Here is a 19147-nt window from a genome sequence, read left to right as displayed (position 1 = left end):
TCCAGCCCCTGGCAGCGCATTTCTGCACCAGGCAACTCTGTAAGCCCCGCTCACAGGCTTGTGTTCACCACGGTTCCAGGCATCCGCGCTCACCGCTGCATCTCAGCTCAGATTCCCGGTACTTGAATCCTAAGGCATGTGACTCCTCCAACCCCTCCCATGCCTTCAAGATACAAACTTTCTCCTTTCATTTATCTTTCGATAAAGAACAACTCTCGGGAAGTTACTTCACGGTTACTCCTTTCTGGAGTTTAAGGAATTAGCATCCAGCCAGTCCCCGCCCCCCCCCATGCCCCCCAGATCTTACCTTTTCTTCAGGTCTTGAGTAACTTGTTTCACTCAAGTTCTAGAAATGCTTACCTCTACCCGCTCTTTTCCTGCAGCACTGGAATGTCCTGCTTCTCTTCTGTTTCCTAATTTTGTTGGAGGAATTACTTATTACTCCTCACCCCCAACTCCTCAAGTTTCCGTGAAGGGAATTTGCTCCAGCTTCTGACTGGAAACAGTCTTTTTTTTTCACCATTCAGTGCTACCGGGGCAGAAAGCAAAGGCAGATTACGGTGGATGGAATTTATTAGAGAGATTTTTGTGTCAGTGAGCCATTTGCCCCATTAGAGATTTGGCAGCAGACAGAATGGGTTTCTCTGGGAAGTGGCTCATTTGGCCGTCTCCTGTTGGAAGAGCACTTGTCTAGAAAGACGTAGAAAGTTTAACGTAGGATTCTGTTCTTCAGAGGAAGGGTGGGCTCCGTTCTGAGATGTCTCTGCGTGAGGAGTGTACATGAGAGAGCAGTGGTTTGATCAGTTGCTCTCAGCTTTGCCCCTGAATGCTTGTTTCTAAAGAGCTCTCCCTAAAGCATTTGCTTCCATTACAAGGCCTGGGGGAGAAGGGTTAACAGATGATTAGACCCCTGCTAAACTCCAGGTTTGCTATTAGGAACTCTGCACATGCGATCTCTTTTCTTCATCAGCAACTGCTTGTGAAGTCCATATTATTATCCCTTTTAAAATCAGGGAAATCATGCCTCAAGGAGGGTAGCTAGTCATATAATGGCATTCAATTACTAAGTAACAAAGCTAGGATTTAAACCCTGGCTTGGTGGCCTCCAAAGCCTATCTACCTGGCACTAGATCTCTGTACTATCAGGTAAGTACAAGAGCCTCAGGTGATGGCTACGCATGTACCTGCCTTAAAGGTACACACTCCCTGGGTTTGGTGTTTACATCTGCTGCTCCAATCACATTCAACTTTCTCTGGGCCATACCATCTTGTTTCTGAGCCACATTGAATCTATTCCTGTCTCTGGATTCGAGAGCCAGAGAAAAATCTGGAAGAAGATGGGATTCAAGCCCATCTCTCTCCTCAGGGAAATCACTGAGCCATTAGAGAAGTGTCCGTGTCTTGGTCTCTTTTAAGACTAAATCCTCTTCATTGAGAGGTTATTTCTTTGGGATATTGAGTAGGACCCCATGGCAGGGAGAGGAGACAAGGGGGAAGTTTTAGAACAGAGCAGAGCAGTGGGAGAGGCTTAGCCCCAGAGCATGACTCACTGCTGGAAAGGTACCCCTGGCCCCTGACATCACAAGGAGAGAGAGCTAGATTTCAGATCTGTAGTGAAACTGGGGCGAGCCTCACTTGAACACAAGGAGGCAGCTGTCCAATTCTAGGCTGGCTCTGGAAAGTCCCGTTTTGAATAATTTGCTTCTTAGGGTGTTTTGTTCACCTTCCCTACCTCAAATGAAACTGTGTGACTTAAATGAAAGAGCACTGGGCTGGAACTCAGGAAGCTGAATTTTAGTACCAGTACCAACCAGGTGTGTGACCCGAGGTAAATCTTTTAACCTCAGACTTAGTCATCTTTATTTTGAATTATTTGGAGTCTTTGAGTCTAGAAATCCATCTTACAGAGCCTTCAAACTTCCAAAATGGCTCCCGGCCCAGAAATGGTGGTGTGTGGGTGTTGGACTGGATCACTTTTTTTGTTAGAGAAGAAATAGTCCCTGAGCTAGTGACTGGTGAATCTGGAGTTCAAGCCCAGGTCTCATGGGTTTGGCTCCAAAATCTGGGCTTCTTCCATCCCCTTCCTGCCCTGACATTGGCTATATTATTGTTGCATAACACAGAGTATCTTTCTTATTTTCCTAATCCCTGCTAACCAGCCATGGTTGGCACAATTCAATAGCAAACAATCCCTGAATGTTTATGAGTGCTGGGGAAACAGAAAGGAAGGGGACAGGTCCCTCACCTAAGCCTGAAAGCATTCTCACAGGGAAGTTCTGGAGCCAGACTGCCTGGGTTTAGATCCCACTTCTACTGCTTCTTAGGCCGGTGACTTCTTAAACCTTCTTTATACCTCGGGATCTTCCTTTGAGTGTTTTTCATCTTTAATACCTTCTTCTGAGGGTTGTTAGGAAGATTAAATGGGTTACTTCATATAAAAACACTTAAAATAGTGCCAGTCATAGAGTAATGACTGAATAAATAATTGGTGTTCTTGTTACTAGTATATATGTTTGCTATCCTCCTGGTACGAGGAGTCTGGGAAGGTGGCGACTGGGTCTTATTCATTGGCACTTAATAAATGTTTGTTGGACCCAATTATTCAACAACTATTTACAATGCTTGTACTGTGTGAAAAAGCCCTCTGCTTTGGTAGAATCCAACAGCCTACTGAAAATCACTGTGTCTTAGAGCTTATGTAATTTGAAAATTATCTCCTTTAAATATTCCTTTCTTGTGGCCCTTGTTTAGAAACGGTTAAGAAAAGAACTGGGAGGAAAATATTCTCCATATATATTTATTGACGTCATCAAGTAAACCCTCTGGAAGAAGTGGGGTTAACGGAAGGCCAACAGGAAAATTAAAATCTTTCTTAAAGGAGAAATCTTTTAGAACTCTGAAATCAGACAGGCGAGTACTGCTTACTTTTTGTTTTTAATCACAGTATGGTTGATTTACAATGTTGTGGCAGTTTCTGCTGTATAGCAAAGTAACTTTGTCATACATATATATATGTTCTTTTTTTATATTATTTTCCATCGTGGTATATCCCAGCAAATTGGATATGGTTCCCTGTGCTATACAGTAGGACCTTGTTGTTTATCCATTCTAAAGGTAACCCCACACTCCTAGTTTATCCCACTCACTGCCCCTTCCCCCTTGGCAACCACAGGTTTGTTCTCTACATCTGAGTCTGTTTCTGTTTTAGAGAGAGGTTTATGTGTACCATATTTTAGATGCCACATATAAGTGATATCATATGGTATTTGTCTTTCTTTGACTTACTTCCCTTAGTATGAGAATCTCTAGTTCCATCCATGTTGTTGTAAAAGGCATTATTTTGTCCTTTTTTATGGCTAAGTAGTATTCCATTGTGTATATGTACCACAACTTCTTAATCCATTCACTTGTTGGACATTTAGGTTGTTTCCATGTCTTTGCTATTGTGAGTATTGCTGCTCTGAACATAGGAGTGCGTGTATCTTTTTGAATTACAGTGTTGTATGGATATATACTGGGGAGTGAGATTGCTGAATCCTATGTTCTATTTTTAGCTTTCTGAGGAATCTGCATACTGTTTTCCATAGTGGTTGTACTAATTTACATTCCCACCAACAGGAGGAGGGTTCCCTTTTCGCCACACCGTCTCCAGCATTTGTTATTTGTAGACTTGTTAAATGATAGCCATTGTGACCAGTGTGACGTGGTACCTCACTGTAGTTTTGATTTGCATTTCTCTAATAATTAGCAGTGTTGAACATCTTTTTGTGTGCCTCCCAGCCATCCATATGTCTTCTTTGGAAAAATGTCTATTTAGGTCTTCTGCCCATTTTTCAGTTGGGTTGTTTGTTTTTTCGTTGTTGAGCAGTTTGTGTTGTCTGTGTGTTTTGGAGATTAAGCTCTTGTCAGTTAAATCATTTGCGAATATTTTCTCTGATTCCATGGGTTGTCTTTTCATTTTTTTAGAAAGTACTGTCTACTTTTAATGGGTTGTCTCTGTCGTTCTCTCATTCACTCACTTTCTTGGCCATTCATTTATTCACTCTAAAACAATTAACGAGTACTCACCATTACATGAATCAGGCATTGGGCTGGGTGCTGGATAAACAGAAATGAATAAGACACAGTTTCTTCTCTGGAGGAGCTCACCATCTTGTGTGGTAGACAAACATAAATGGGTATATAATACTGTATGATAAGAATCTGCCTGAAGCGTGCGTGCTCCAGACACTCAGAGGAAGGCAGGTGGTGAGGAGCAGGCTTCTATTCTAGGTACAAATAACACTCTGTACTGTGCTATACCTAGGAATTTCATAAATGAATTTTTATTGAATTTTTAAAAATTAGTCATTTCATAGCTGGGTCATTCACTACATAGCTGAGTTTGTTTCAGTCATTTCAGCTCAAGTCAATGTGTTCATTGAGTACCTATTATAACTAAGTAGATCAGGAGAATATAGGTTAATTATGTCTGGAGCCACTAGGACAAGGAAGGTATAGGAAAGATGATTTGAACTCTGCCTTGAAAGATGGGTGAGATTTCATAAGGCAAAATTGAGAAATACTGTTCAAGAAAGCAAATCATGTTCAAAGATACAGTGGCCCAGAGGGTGTGGGCCGAGTAATTGGAATGAAAGAGGGATTCAGGAGGGGAGGATGAGGTGGGGAGGTGTGGTGGGAAAGCAGCAGGGAAGATTGGTGGGAAATGATAGGGGGCTTTGTATACCTAGCACATAAGCTGAAATTTTACATAGAAATGGCCTAGCTACATAGAGAGTAAAGATCAATGAAAATTGTTTTTCTGGTGGTCGTGGCTGCTACTCTTTTAAGGAAGTTTCATCTTGTTTGCTATGTAGGTGAGGAGGCTAAAATAAAGCTCAGAAAGAGTTATCGACTTGCTCAAGGTCACACAGCTGATCAATAGATGGGCTGGAATTCTCTCCCATGATTTCTGACTCCAGGCCCAGCACTATTTCCTGTCACTGTAGCAAACACCACGTTAAACATCCCAGGGAGTATGACTCTAACAATGTGCTCCCCTGAAGAACAAATACCAGTGGCTCTGGGCTGCACGTAAAGTAAAGTATTATGCTCAGTGAAAGAAGCAGACGTGAGATACTCCATATTGTGTGATACCGTAAATTGTATTTTATTTATATGAAATACCTAGAAAATGTAAATATAAAAAGATAAAACCCGAAGCAGGGGCAGGAGACGGGGATTAACAGTGAAAGTTCATGTGGGCTCATATTGGGGTGGTAACAATGGTTTAAGTGGATTTATGGGGATGGCTGCACAACTTCGAAGACCTACTAAAAATCACTGAATTGTGTACTTGAAAAAGATGAAGCATATGATATGCAAAATAAGCCTCCATAAAATTATCTTACAGCCCAAACAACGCTATGAAGTAGTTACTGTTTGTATTCCTTCTCTATCGACAAGGCTATTGACTTTCTCAAGGTCTCCATTAAAAAGTAGAGAAGTGATGGATGTGTGAACTAACCTTAATGTGGTAATCATTTCACAATATGTATGTGTATAAAATCATCACATTGTATACCTTAGACTTATACCATGTTGCATATCATCTCAGTAAAGCTGGGGGAAAAAGTAGTCACGCTAGGATTGAAAACGCTTCCTTTTTATATATAATGATTTTTATTTTATTTTTTTCATTGTAGCTGGTTTACAATGTTCTGTCAATTTTCTACTGTACAGCATGGTGACCTAGTTACACATACATGTATACATGCTTTTTTCTCACATTATCAGCCTCCATCATAAGTAACTACACATTGAAAACTCTGCCCAATTCTGAGCCCATGCCCTTAGCTACTGCCCATACTGTACCCTTTCTTATGTCACAAAGTAGTTGTGAGAATGAAATTAAGTGTAATATGCATGTTTGATCCTACTCTTATACACACTGTACAGTTATACACATTATGCCCTTATACACAGAGCAGGTGTGTGCTCTGTTCTCAAAAAACCTCAGCTGATTCTGATTTTGGCAGCCATTGGCCAGACAGATTGGAGGAGTTTGAGAGGAGACCGGGCAAGGGGCTGCAGAGTGGTCTAGGCAGAAGGTACCAGGAGCCTGCCCAGAGGCCAATCAGGAGGGAAGGACAGAAGAGGTGCAAGAGGAAGTCCAGCTACAGTTAGGCTCTTACTCTTCACATATTTTCACTTCTCTAAATAAACATGTAGGAGGCTTGGCTCTATTATGAGAGAAGACAAAGAACAGAGGACTTTCTTTCCTTCAGCAAACAGCTGACACATGTTCCCATCATAAATTTTGTAATTCAGGATGTAAAACCAAATCCAACGTTGCAGCCCAGCCAGAAGGTTAAATAAATAAGTGCTAAATAAATAAATGTAGATGTTGTTCCTTTGCCCATGTGTCTCTACAGAAGATGCCACGTGCCTCTGTTAATTGAAGTCTGCAAGTCTATTTCTTTCTGTGTAAATTTAGGGGAACAGCCTACGCAGGACAGTGAGTTGAAACGCTAAGGAGTTGAAGCTTTGGGGATGTTTTGTTTTACCTTTTCCCATCATGAGCACCATCATTAATAATAATTCTGAATCACGGGTGAGAGATCACACCTACCCTCTCATCTTTTATTTTGAAATGCTGTTGAAACTCAAAAGGCAGAAACATAGCCTACAGCCCTTGGCAGAGGTAGCCCTCGATGACTGAATGGGGTTTTTCCTGAGTTACTTTCTATGACTGATACTTTGTGACCCAGGTGTGCCTGCCACATGGAGAAACTTTTTTATGAATAAATCCACATTCCCCCCAAACAAACAAGACAGCATGGCAAACAGTGGTGTTTGCTCTGTATACATTTGGGTTGGTTTTTCATCGTTTCCAAGGACCAAGATCCTGGGTGTTTCCCATTGCCCTGGTGAAAAAAAAAAAAAAAAAAAAAAAAAAAAAAGTGAGAATTCAGTTTGCCTATTTTGGCCACATAAACATGAGACAATTTGTGGTCACCAAGGCAGGATGCCTCATTCCAGAGGGCTTGGTAGCAGCAGATGGGGCTGTGAGGTTCCCTCCGGGAGGACAATATTGAGTCTGGACGTGCATAGGACCTCGGCCATGCGGTAAGGCGACTATTCAGAACACCTGGTTTTATGGCTTTCCGACCTTGAGTCACAGTCCCCAAAGAGCCAGGAAAAGCTAGTGTATGTCTGCCATGGTAATTAAGCGTTCAAGTTTGAAGAAGCTTGAAGAAATCTTAAGCGTAGTGAAGCTACTTCTGCCAGCTTTGTTCACTGTTTTAAGAGCTCAGCCAATCAGAAGTCATCCGGGATAGATCCAGACACTGACACTGTGGGTAGCCCCATCCCAAACAGTGTGAACAGGATGCAGTGTGAGTCCCAGTCTTCTCGGAGATGGCTGTGGAATTTCAGTGTGGAACATTTAACCGTGTAAGTAATAGTAAACGTGGTGAGTGGTGGTTTCCTCCCCCGCGAAGCCTTTCAGGGCTGTCCCACCTCTAACCACGTGTTTGTTGAGGGTTCAAACAGTTTGATAGAGCTTTGTTTGCATGGGATCATGGAAAGGTCATAAGTTTTGGAGTCCAAAACACATGTAAATCCCCCATTGCCCATGAATTAGCTGGATTGTAAATGCCCTGAGGACAAGTCTGGATAAACACGTGTATTTTAGACTGGGCACCACGCCTAACCTTTACTAGGCACTCTGTGAATATTTGATGCTGCATACCTGAATTAACCGTGTAACCCTAGCAACGTTAACCTTTGAGTTCAGAGTTCCTCCTTGTGATACAGCAGTAATCGCATCTGCCTGATGGGAGTTGGGAAGCTCTATAGAATGACAGTTGAGAACAGAGACTCTGGAGTCACGCAGTCTGGGCTCAAGTTCCAACCTGTCGTTTATAGGTTCTGTGATTTTGAGCAAATAACTGGTCTTTGCTTCAGTTTCCCAAACTCTCAAGTAAGAGTAATAATACAACCTATGTCTTAGGTTCCTTGTGAGGATTAAATGAATGACTATTTGGATAAGCCTTAGACTATCCTGGCACATATTTTGTGCTATAAAAATATTGGTTAAATAAAAATAAATAAAATATAAATAGGAAATGAGTTTGCATGGGAATTAATGAGTGCTAATACTGCAAAATACTTCACGGAGCCTTGTTCAAAAGATGCTGAAGAAATGGGAGTTCAGAGAACTGTATGTTTGATCCTCCTTTCCTGAGCCAGTGGCTGGCTCATAAAAAATGCACAAAATGGAATATAATTATTAAGAGAGTGCTCTCAGTTTTTTGGGGATCGTGAGGATCTTATGGACTGGAAATAAAGGCAGAGGTTTCATCCAGGACACGAAATTAAAGTTGGCCCTTGGTTAGGAATTAAATAGTCGGGGTTAAGGAGTTCACGGAGGAGGCGTATAATTTGCATAAGCTGGAGGGAGGAAAAATCCAATCACAGTCACGAGAAGCTCCATCAACAGGACTTGGCACTACTTTCTAGGAGAATAATTTGTCATGGTCCAGCCTTTTCAGTGAGTTTGGCCAAAACTCAGCTTTAGTGCTAGCGTTTCAACTGCTCAGATTAAGACTGATGACTGCTTATTTATTCACTCATGTTTTTTTGAGCAAGTGTTTTGTAGATCCCACTGTGTGTCAGCTATTTTATTAGGTTGTGGTGACTAAAACAGAAATGGACCTTATCCCTTTGGGACCAAGATGATGATACAGACTCTACACAGAAAAGTAAATAACATTTGTTAAGTGCTCTGAAGGGTATTAAGAGGGCATAGAGGTGGAAAGTTATGGGCAGGAAAAGAAAGTTTAGATGGGAAGATGAAAAAAATGTCTCTCCAAGCAGGTGGCATGGTACCTGAAGCCAGAAAGCTGGGAAGACAAAAGGGGACTATTCCAGGCAGGGAAAACAGAATATTTCAAGGTCTTGGACTTGGTGTGGCTGGGATGGAGTGACATGGGGGACAAGGGTAGAAAATGAAGTCAGTCATGGGTGGAGTCATGATCTTGTAGGGTCTTACGGGGTATAGTAAGGAGTTGGGACTACATTAAAGTGAACTGGGAAGCCACCAAAGAGTAGAAGGGAAGATGTTATATAACCATTTAAAGTTCATTCAGATAGCAGTGTAGATAGGAAATTGGATTGGAAAAAAGAGGAAATGTAGAGAACATTGAAGTTTCTCGGTAAGAGGTGATGTTTGCCTGGTCCAGGATGGTAGCAAGGCAGGGATAGAAAGAAATGGACAGATTTGCAATATATTTGGGAGCTGGGATAAACAAGATTTGCTCCTGGATTAGGTGGTGAGGGCTAAGAACAGAAACATTAAGAGAAAGAAAAGAGTCACGAACGGAATCCAGGCTTCTGGCTTGAGCCACCGTGTGGTATTGTTGCCATTGATGAAGATGGATAAGATTAGAAGAGGAAATGTTGGAAGGAGGGTGAGAAGGAAGTCGAGAGTTTGATTTTGGCCGTCACTTTTGAATGTTATAATGACTCACAGAGTAGATGTCAAGTAGGCATAGGGAGGGTTAGGCTAGAGACCCAGATGTGGAGTTTTCAGCACATAAATTGTGATGAGTCCATAGGCTTGGGTGAGAATACAGAGGGAGTGTACAAGTTCATGGAGAATGGCATCCCTGAGATACTGAGTAGAGAAGAAGAGGATCGGGAAGAAGATTGAGATGGAATGATCGGAGAGGACAGAGTATGGTCTCACACCCCTGGGAGAAGAGAGTATTTTGAGAAGATGGCCATCAGCTGTATTGAAGTGGGTTGAGGATAGAAAAGTGAGCACTGGCTCGGGCAACCTAGAAGTCATTGAGGGTCTTGGCAAGAACGGATGTATAGGACTTAAAAGGAGAGAAGCCAGATTCACAGTGAGTTCAACACTTGAGGATGGTAAAGTATATGTGCATGTTGATGAAAAAGTTCAGAGACAAGGAGGGGTTACTGATGGCGGGAGAAAGGGAATAATGAAAGGGTCCATTCCAGGGCAGTTAAAGGGCAGCAGAACCTAGAAAGTAGGTTGGGGGGTTGCCTTTTGTCCAGGGTGGGGACACCTCTTCGGGTGAAAGAGGGTGGAGGAGAAAATGGGTTTAATTGCAGGATATAATAATCATCATTACAACGAATGTTTATTGAGTTTACTATGTACCAGGTAACGTTCTGAGGAATTTTCATGTATTAACTCATTTAATCCTCCTAACACTCTTAGAAGAAAGGTGGGTACACATAATCAATCAAAACTTAGTTCCTTCTCATCTGATGGTTTGAATTATTGAGTTGTGGAGGGGGAGGCAGGTAGGAGGTTTGAGAAGGAAAAAGGTACAACATAGTGTCATGGAAAGTAAGTACTCAGTGGGACTTCCAGGCACTCTTGAGAGTTCACTGGAGATTCGGTTTTGGGGTTTTTTTTCTTTTTTTTTCTTTTTAGGGCTGCACCGAGGCATATGGAAGTTCCCAGCTAGGGGTCAAATTAGAGCTGTAGCTGCCGGCCACAGCCAGGACTACAGCAATGCCAGATCTGAGCCACATCTAGGACCTACAACACAGCTCACGGCAACCGCCAGATCCTTAACCCACTGAGCGAGGCCAGGGATCAAACCCGCATCCTCATGGATACTAGTCAGGTTCATTTCCGATGCACCACAATGGGAACTCCCACTGGAGATTCGAAATCATGAAAAAAAGTGAATCCAAATGGGTCTTCTATAGCAGTCAGCAGTCATACTTCAGTGGCCTGACTTCATGGGTGCGAAATTTAGAAGCAAGGGTGATTTCCAGTGCCAGGAGTAATGCAATATGCTAGAATCCCCTACTAGCATCCTACCCCTTAATACATGTTCAGAAAGCTGCTTTGGAGACTTGGCCACAGGATCCCCTTCCCCTTCCCCACTAGCCACCCTGCCCCTGCTCAGAGGGAGGAACCATGGCTTTCATGAGAGAATGATATACGGAATGAACTACAGCAGCCCACCAGGAGAATGATGGAAATTGACTGGGTGAGTTTGATTCTTATCCCTAAAAAAGTCCAAGTCCAATGCTCTGTCCCACTGGATCTCACAGCTTGCCAGGCTTCCATCAGCGACAAGGGCACCTCCTTTACCCAAGAGATCACCATTAGCTCTCCCGTCACCAAGATCTCATGAATAGAGACGAGGTACAAATATCTTCACTTGACATAGAAAGTGCTTAATTGACAACAAATAGTAATAGCTAACATTTATTGAATCCTTACTCTGTATTAAGATCTGGGCAAAGTGCTTTTTTAAATATACAATATCTCCCTTAATCTTTAAAACACAGTGAGGTATGCATTGTTATAATGTCTGTATTATACGTGAGAAAAAACGAGCTTTAAGGAGAATGAATAATTTTTCTAATATCAGGAAGCTAACAAGTGGTGAAGCCAAGAATGGATTCCAGGAAGTCTGACTCCAGAATCTAAGCCTTTTTTTTTCTTTTTTTTTTTTTTTTTTTTTTTTTTGGACTGCACTTGCGGCATATGGAGGTTCCCAGGCTAGGGGTTGAATCCAAGCTGTAGCTACCGGCCTACGCCAGGGCCACAGCAATGCAGGATCCAAGCCGTGTCTGCAACCTACACCACAGCTCACGGCAACGCCAGATCCTTAACCCACTGAGCGAGGCCAAGGATCGAACCTGCAACCTCATGGTTCCTAGTAGGATTTGTTTCTGCTGCACCACAACGGGAACTCCAAGGCACTTTTAACAAGTATGTTATAGCAGCAGATCAGTGAGCAGCCTTGCCAGATCAAATTGTTGGGCATCTTCATCTTATCATACACTGCCACCATTCTATAAATTCTATTCAGCAAACACGTGTTTTGTTTTCCACTATACTGAGACTGGTCTCTCTTCTTCCATGTTCTCAAAAGGAGGGACTAATTCATTGGGGATGATTCCAGAATTGATGGGTTTTATTCAAATTTCCCTCTTTTCATAACAACCAGCCTGTTAAAGAGAAGAGTTTATGGTTGTTGCTTTTTGCCAGCCTGGCGACCTGTGTGAAAACAATTTCCCCTGAAGTTAAATATGTTGGCGCATGTGACACAGCATAAGCTGATCTCCATGAGCCCTGCAGACTGGCTATACCTGATCTTTGCCCACTGCGTGATTATGAATTGAGATTAGGTATTTATAAAAAACTTCCCAGATCTCTGAGGTCAATAAGAAAAATTTGGTCTCAATATCTGGGCATCTTAACAATCCAGGGTATTTGCAGATATACTGATAAATAATACGCTAATCACCACACTAATGATGAAAGCCAACAACCAGTTAAAAGCTTATTCTGTGCCAGCTAAGTGCTCTATGGGTCTATTTCATGCATAACAAAAAGCTTAGTGAGAGACTATCATTAACCCTATTTTGAAGAAAATGAGGTGCAGAGAGGTTGAGTCAGTAGCCCTAGGTCACATAACTACTAAGAGGGAAAATGAGAATTTAGAATATAGAGCTTTTGAAGGCCAAGTCATCACTTGGAGACAGAGAACTATGGGTACAAATCAAAGCTTTACTACCTAGCAATTTGAAAGATAAAATTTATCGAACCAACTGCATGGTTTTTGTAAGAATAACAGAACGTTGCAGCTAAAGCATCAAATACATACCTGCTGAGTAGTAGATGCTCATGGAATGGTAGCTGTGGTTATCACATGGAATGAGCTAGAAAGTTGAATAAGTACCCCATAATTTTGATCACTGTACTCAGTGGACATGCGTATTTCAAATGTTTGCCTCATGTAAAATATACTCTTCTCTCCCTATTATTTTAAGTGTCCAAACTACCCAGGTGATCAACTCTACTTCCCCCTGCCTTCTACCTTTTTAGATACGATCTGGGCCCAAGAGTCCCTCAGACCCTCTAATTCTACATAATTTGAAAAGTAACACAAATATTTCTGTTGTCCTTCAGTTCTTTCCAAGTAAACTTGAATGAACTCAAAGTATTTTCCAATGGCTTTAGGTATGGATATTTGCAATGGTCAGAGCTCCCTGGGGGTAGGATGAAAAACAAACCCAGCTGGAATATCCTGGTGACCCAGCAGCCCAGACCTGCCATAATCACCTATTTGGGGACAACATGGGTAATCTAATCCGTGACATTTGGCTTAGTGGTTCCAATGGTGACATACGATGATTCAAGTTTACTCATGCACACACCAGAACTTCACAAAATGACCTTTTTTGAGGTCCTTGAGGTTGGGCAGGGAGGGAGGAACACCGAGGCACTCTAAACAAAGCAGCTTTGTTTTTACACCACTTGTTTGGACAAGTGTCCCCTCGAGTGCAGTAGCTATTTGCTGCCAGGCTCTTGGCAGGGTGACTAAAACGTGACCGAAAGTAAGGACACATTCCGAAGTCCCCTGGAAGAATCACCCTCTCCAGCACATGTTAGCCAAGGGATTGTACCTCAGTGAATAGATTTCTTATCTTTCACTTCCTCACTCACGCTTCTCCTTTAGGGCCATTTTAAAGGGGGTTGAATTGGATACTTCTTGGGCATCTGCTTTGTGCTCTTCACATACTGTACCAGGTCTGTGGGAGGCTCAAGCCTGAAGTAAAATCATTTACCCTCTTTGGAATTCACTCTCCTGGCCCCTAAAATGGAGAATTAGACTACATCAGTGATCCCCAAGTTTTATACATATTTAATAGCAAGTAGTCACCTTTGCATTGTTCATCTCCAAAAGGAAAAAAAAAAAAAGGGATCTTCGGAAACCACAGAAAATAAAGCTTCATCTAATCTTCTGAGCCAATAAAGATATAAAAAGCATGGAATCCCAGCAAAAGGGCCGTGTGAATCTGCATAAAGGCCAGGTCTGGAATTTTTTTTTTTTTTTTTTTTTTTTTTTTTTATGTTCTTAACCTTATAAAACTGGTGGAGAAGCTCTGGACCAGATAATCTCTAAGACGTTTTTCACGTTCAGGAAGTCTGTGATTCTGCAAAAGCTCTCCCCAAGAAGAACTGGCATTTTTAGAGCTCAGGGAAGAGGAATGTACATGTAGAGAAGGCTAAATCATTAAGAGCTTGAGAGAGAGTCACTTCCAACGTTGACTTCTGATTGTGGATGCAAAAACAAATATGTGCTGACCCACTAAACAGTTTCTGATTAATTCTACTGATATCAGCCAGCAGTCTGATTAATTTAGGCCCCCAATGAATTTTTGACTTGATTTATCAATCTCTATTATCTGACTAGCCTAAATGAACCAGATAATTTAGTAAAGAAGTACTTATTAAACTACTTCTGCTAACTTTTTTTAAGTTTTATTGAAGTATAGTTAATTTATAAGGTTGTGATCATTGCTGCTGTGCAGCAAAGTGACTCTGTTGCACATATACACATATCCATTCTCTCTCAGGTTATTTTTCCCGTACAGATTATCACAGGATACTGGGTAGAGGTCTCTGTGCTATACAGCAGGTCCCCGGTGGCCAAGCATTCCATATACCTCAGTGTGTCTCTTTAACCCTTGTGCTGTGCAAACAAATGGGTGATACATTTAAAAAAAAAATACAATAGCACCTTATGTTCTTTCTCTTTTAAAGCTCTATTTTATATAGATTTTCTTTGCGTATGAACTCTTTTCTTAATTCAGAATGATCAGACAAAAGAGGAGAGAAACAAGATTAAACATTGTAAAGAAAAAAAATCAAAGAGCAGTGACACTGGCAAGAAATTGACTGAATTCGAAGGGAAAGCTAGCAATGAATTCCAAAAAAATGTTTAGAGAAAATCCCCCATGTAAAGAATAGAAAAAGATACAACATATGGTATGCTTCATGGCTCAAACCCATTGACTCTGCACCTGGGTGATTCATTTGGTGAAAAACATAGCGAGGTCAGAGAACTTCTGACTGGCCCCCAACTTTCTTGGAGTCATTTGGAGCTTCATTTTACGTGCATATTTTTCTCACTTCTTCAAAATGGAAATATTAATTGCTTTTCAGAAATAGCCCTGGTCATTGGGATTTATCTGGAGGAGCAATTGAGATTTAGAATTAGATCATGGACTTTGGAGTATGGAAAGTATTTAAGAAACTGGGACAGATTTGTTCCAAGCGACCTCTCTTGGTCTCCTGACAGGAACAGAGAGATAGTAGGTCCCACAAGCCAGCCCTGTTGAATAGGTCCAAAGGGGACAGTCTGCCCCTTGAAAGGGAGAGACCAGATCAGTGGTTTAGAATGTTTAGCAGCATGATTCACCCAGGGAGACGTACATTTCACATCGAGACTCAGTCCCCACATAGGTACGTGTTTTATAAAACAATCTTACTCCATGGGTGATAGCCGATATTTTCTACTCTAGTCTAATCTTTTGTTGTTTTAAATAAAGACTGGCCAAGACCCATTAAAGAGATTTCATAAGTCGTTATTGACTGTCTCCGTATGTTCCCCAGTTTCTTTCCTGTCTGCAGCACCTCCCCCAAAATACACACTTTGCCCTGATCTAGTGCAGCCCTTTTTCAGGACTCTCCCTCTCATGCTCACCCTGCAGGCTGAAATAGTTGCAGTTTCTCGAGCTGCATGCTGTCTTTCACTTCCCTGCGCAAGTCCTTCTCTGTCTCTACTCAAAACACTTTCAATCTTTCTCACTCCACCTCCCCTTTCTGCAAGCTCACTCCTTCTGCTTAAGACTCAACCTCGGGCTCAGCATCCCCTCCCCTCAGGCTGTGTTGACCTGTTTTCTGCACTTTCCTGAGCATGATGGAGACATCCTTATCTTTTTTTTTTTTTTTTTTTTTTTTTTTTTGCTATTCAGGGCTGCACCTGCGGCACATGGAAGTCTCCAGGCTAGGGGTTGAATGAGAGCCTACACCACAGCCAAAGCCAGGTGGGATCTGCACTCTACGCCACAGCTTGCAGCAACTCCGGATCCATAACCCATTGAGCGAGGCCAGGGATTGAACCCACATCCTCATGGATACTAGATCCATAACCCACTGAGCCACTGTGGAAACTCCCAGAGATCTTTGTCTTAATTATGCTACCTTATGATGATCAATTTATATGCTTTTCTTTCCTACTACACTCCTTGAAAGCAAAGGCTGTGTCTCGTATCCCTAGGATCTGGTCAAAGGTTCGGCATATGCCTGATTAATAAAATTTGGATGAATAAGAGGCTGCCTATGGTAGGCGTATGGTACTGAGTTATGCCTCCTTGGTAAGTTGTGATCTGTTCACCACAAACAAGAAGTGAGTATTCTTTCATAGAGAATATGCCTCTGAGTTGCAGCAGAGGTGCTTTCATCAGAATCCTTTTTCTGTTGTTCAGAAAAAAGGTGGTGTAGCAAAGAAGGCAAAAACTTATGTCAGGAGCTGCGCAGAACTGGATTTGAAATCTGCCTCACTGGTTATGAGCTTTGTGACCTTAGGCAAGTTACTCCGTTTTTTAAAATCTCAATTTCCTCATCTGTAATAATAACCTTCTATGGTTGTTGTTAGGATTGTGGGGACGTTAAATAACTAGATACAAGCTCTGTGAGGACAGGAATTTTCTGTCACTTTGGTACATTGTCATGGACTTAGAGGAATGGCTAGAACATATTTGTGGCATCAGTGAATATGTTGCTGCTTACAATAGGCACTCAGTGATGCATAGCAGCTCTTATTCATGCAAATATTGTATTAATTTTTGTACAGGATTCTTTGGAGCATGTATGATATGCATGACAATTCTTTATAACCTTTTTGATCAGAAAGTAGTTAGGCTCCTACCTGTGAGGTGGCACTTCCAGACTCTGACGTTTGGTGACTTAAGATGCATGTAGAAGTATCCATCTTCCTGAAGAATGTTGTATTTCTGCTGTTAGGCTAGAACTAAGTTTTGTCATTTCAAGACTATCTTCATTTTTTTTATTTTTACTTTTAATTTTTAAATTTTCAAAAATTTTTTTGCAGTTCTGATTTTGGGTTGCCATGTATGGGTGCTTGATGCTTCTTCTCTTGTCCCTTTTGCTGGATGCTTCTTCTCTTGTCCCTTTTCTAATTATACATCCACGAACCATATCACCATTCACTGCACATTAGATAGACTCACACAGATTCTGATTCAGGGTCTTAGGAAACATGACTGAATTTCTCAGTGTTCCTAGTGTTTCATTCTCTGCCTCTACAAAGATCTTGTGTAAGATCCATAAGGATGGAAAATCCATTATTACCTAATGTCCTTACTGTTTCCCACTTCATGAATGGATGCTTGTGTTCCAGGGTTTCATTTTGGACCTTTCCCATTTTCAGTACTTTTATAAGAAACTTGTGCCACATAATGAAAGTACTGTTTTAAGCTTTTTTAAATTTGTTAGCTTGTGGACATCTCTCAATACTACATTTCTACCAAAAAAAAGAAAAAGAAAAAGAAAAAAAAGAAACAGATTTTATTTTATAATGATTTTTATTTTTTCCATTATAGCTGATTTACCGTGTTCTGTCAATTTTCTACTGTCTAGGGAAGTGACCCAGTCACACATACATGTATACATTCTTTTTTCTCTCATTATCATGCTCCATCACAAGTGACCAGACATAGTTCTCAGGGCTATACAGCAGGATCCCATTGCTTATCCATTCCAAAGGCAATAGTTTGCATCTACTAACCCCGAATTCCCAGTCCATCCCACTCCTTCCCCCTCCCTCTTAGCAACCACAAGTCTGTTCTCCATGTCCATGATTTTCTTTTCTGTGGAAAGGTTCATTTGTGCCATATATTAGATTCCAGATATAAGTGAAATCATATGGTATTTGTCTTTATATTTCTGACTTACTTCACTTAGTATGAGAGTCTCTAGTTCCATCCGTGTTGCTGCACATGGCATTATTTTGTTCTTTTTATGGCTGAGTAGTATTCCACTGTGTATATATACCACATCTTAATCCAGTCATCTATTGATGGACATTTAGGTTGTTTCCATGTCTTGGCTCTTGTGAATAGTGCTGCAATGAACATGTGAGTGCATGTGTCTTTTTCAAGGAAAATTTTGTCTGGTTATATGTCCAAGAGTGGGATTGCTGGGTCACATGGTAGTTCTATGTATAGATTTCTAAGGTACCTCCATGCTGATCTCCATAGTGGTTGTACCAGCTTACATTCCCACCAACAGTGCAGGAGGGTTCCCTTTTCTCTACACCCTCTCCAGCATTTGCTATTTATGGACTTATTAATGATGGCCATTCTGACTAGTGTGAGGTGGTACCTCATAGTAGTTTTGATTTGCATAAGAAATGGATTTTAAAAAGCATTTCTAGGAGTTCCCAGTGTGGCTTAGCCGTGCATATCCAACTAGTGTCCATGAGGAAGTGGGTTCAATCCCTGGCCTTGCTCAGTGGGTTAAGCATCTGGCCTTGCCGTGAGCTGTGGTGTAACAGGTTGCAGACACGGCTCTGATATGGCATTGCTGTGGCTCTGATTCGACCGCTTGCCTGGGAACTTCCATATGCCATAGGTGTGGCCCTAAAAAGATAAATAAATAAATAAATAAATTTAAAAAATAAAAAGCAATTCTAAAACTCTTCCACAAACCAGGACAAATCAGATGATTATGTTGCTTCATTTTTATAATTTATCCAAACCATAAAAATGAAAGGAAATCCACATTAGAAAGTTCTAACCTAGCTTTCACTTTCTCATTCATTCATCCAAAAGCCACTTCATTATAATATTTACTGCAGAATCTTTTAGCTAGTAGGGTTAAAGATCCAGATTATTAGTCCATTATTATTGCTTATCTTATGTTTCATAGGGTAATAATAGGGTTGTCTCATTATTAACTACTCCCTTATATGTAGAAGATTGCCAAAAGCTGTTTTCCTCATTTATTAGTAAATTCAGATATCATTCCAAAGTATGCTCCTTTTCATAAATTCCTCAGGCGTATAATAAGACAGAATATACAAAAAAGAGTGGTAAATCCTGTGACCCTATATTAATCTACTATCTTATTGAGTCCATCAACAGAACAATACCCTAATGTACTTTTGTTCTCACCCTGACTTCTACTCTCAAACTTAAGACTACCCTGAAGCCGGCTAGGTGGGGAGCTTCATTAAAGTGTTGAAAGGAGTATATGGGGGTGGGGAAGAGGGCACATTTTGGTAAGTGGAATCAAGAG

General features: G+C 41.3%; 1 protein-coding gene and 1 long non-coding RNA gene across 6 annotated transcripts in view; one reads left to right on the top strand and one right to left on the bottom strand.

Moving 5' to 3' along the window:
• LOC102162258 overlaps nt 1–1274 on the bottom strand; it is a 114241-nt gene extending 112967 nt beyond the window's left edge. For all 3 annotated transcript variants that reach the window (XR_002345461.1, XR_002345460.1, XR_002345463.1), the window contains exon 1: nt 361–1274. This is a non-coding gene — a long non-coding RNA (uncharacterized LOC102162258). The remainder of the gene's footprint in view (nt 1–360) is intronic.
• Nucleotides 1–19147, top strand: part of PDE4B (phosphodiesterase 4B) — a 552844-nt gene that overhangs the window by 454667 nt on the left and 79030 nt on the right.

The sequence above is a fragment of the Sus scrofa genome, chromosome 6 (genome assembly GCF_000003025.6).
Source record: "Sus scrofa isolate TJ Tabasco breed Duroc chromosome 6, Sscrofa11.1, whole genome shotgun sequence".
In the NCBI taxonomy this organism is placed as follows: domain Eukaryota; kingdom Metazoa; phylum Chordata; class Mammalia; order Artiodactyla; family Suidae; genus Sus; species Sus scrofa.
This window is presented reverse-complemented; position numbering and strand designations above follow the sequence as displayed.